This window comes from Pavona decussata, unplaced genomic scaffold, assembly GCF_977016875.1.
Source record: "Pavona decussata unplaced genomic scaffold, jaPavDecu1.1 SCAFFOLD_3335, whole genome shotgun sequence".
Taxonomy (NCBI): domain Eukaryota; kingdom Metazoa; phylum Cnidaria; class Anthozoa; order Scleractinia; family Agariciidae; genus Pavona; species Pavona decussata.
In genome coordinates, this window is record NW_028146373.1 from 17,501 (window position 1) to 19,329 (window position 1,829).

Genomic DNA, 1,829 nt, shown 5'->3' on the forward strand with positions numbered 1-1,829 from the left:
ATGTAACGAGTATTTGCTTATATACTTGCTTATATACTTAGGTCAACAATTTATAGCAAAAATGTGTTCCAGCCAAGTTCTTTTAGACGCTCTTTCGAATGGCAACATTCCCGATTGAAAATGGCGACCTACCAAAATCCGCACTTTGCTTCCCCGTCCATATAGAGGTGAGTATTTGACTTTGCTTCCGTCAGAGTCAAGGAAACACATTGAAAATGGAATCAGCATACAAGAAAACCTAGTTTGGGATAGGTTTTGTGCCTTCCGTGGTATTATAACCATAGAACTGCTCCTGAGGGGGGTAGGGTAGGCCCACCAAAAAGTGCACTTCTGGTTAGGTCGCTAATTTCTAAAATAAATGTGTCCCAACCAAGTTTTTTTGGACGCTCTTTCGAATGGCAACATTCCTGATTGAAAATGCCGACCTACCAAAATCCGCACTTTGCTTCCCCGTCCATATAGGGGTGAGTATTTGGCTTTGCTTTCGTCAGAGTCAAGGAAACACATTGAAAATGGAATCAGCATACAAGAAAACCTAGTTTGGGATAGGTTTTGTGCCTTCCGTGGTATTATAACCATAGAACTGCTCCTGAGGGGGGTAGGGTAGGCCCACCAAAAAGTGCACTTCTGGTTAGGTCGCTAATTTCTAAAATAAATGTGTCCCAACCAAGTTTTTTTGGACGCTCTTTCGAATGGCAACATTCCTGATTGAAAATGCCGACCTACCAAAATCCGCACTTTGCTTCCCCGTCCATATAGGGGTGAGTATTTGGCTTTGCCTTTGTCAGACTCAAGTAAAAGCATTTAAAATGGAGTCAGCATACAAGAAAACCTAGATTGGGATAGTTTTTCTGCCTACCGTGGGATCATAACCATAGAACTGCCCCTGAGGGAGGTAGGGTTAGGGTTAGCGTTAGGGTTAACGTTGGGGTTAGGATTGAAGACAGAAGATTGGTGATGTCAGGAGGACCTTCTTAAAACAAACAGAAATACACTTATTAGGGGACTAGGGCCAGTGGACTCAGAAATGTCTTTCGTAGCAGTCTCCTATAAGAGTATTTTTCTCTGATTTAGGTGACTCCTCCTCACACCACCATTTTTCTTAGTCGAAAGACCTCTTCACAGCACGACTTTCCTGATGGATTTCTATGTAACTGCTCGTGCTGAGAGGTGTGTCGAAAGTTGATCATGTTCCCGTAAAATCTGAGGTCTCCACTGTCTAGCGAGGTACTTACAGTGAATATAGTGAATTTTTCAAAAATTGGAGAATTCTGACTTTTGCGATGAATTTTAATGTAATTGGTCGTGCTGAGAGGCGTGTTAAAATTTGAACATGTTCCCGTAAAATCTGAGGTGAGAATTAGTGAGGTACTTACAGTGCGTATAGTGACAAATCTTTAAAAGCGTGAAATTATGGGATGTTGTGGCTTCAATGGGTTTTTAAGATGTCACCAGTCATTTGGCATGACTTACAAACGATTTGGCTGGTTGTGGGTTCGATTTTCAAAATTTCATTTTTTTCGCGTTTTTATTTTCTGTCTACCATATCATGCAGTCTCCTTATTAGCGTTTGGGGGTTATAGTGTGGGCAGGTTGGTCGCAAAGGTTCCGAGAGGAGCTGGCTAGTAAACCCTGTCCCTTATGTTCCACGGCGGCAAGGCGGAGAAATAGAGGGCAGAATTGACTAACGGGCAAGGAAAGTTGGGCTTGTAGCTTTCCTTTCGAAGGAGGGAAAAAGATGATGCCCGAAAGCATTGTCACTGTAGTGGCAGGCAGAGTGTAGATGGAAGTTGTGTACGCTAGCCTTTGGCTAATGATAGAGACAAAAG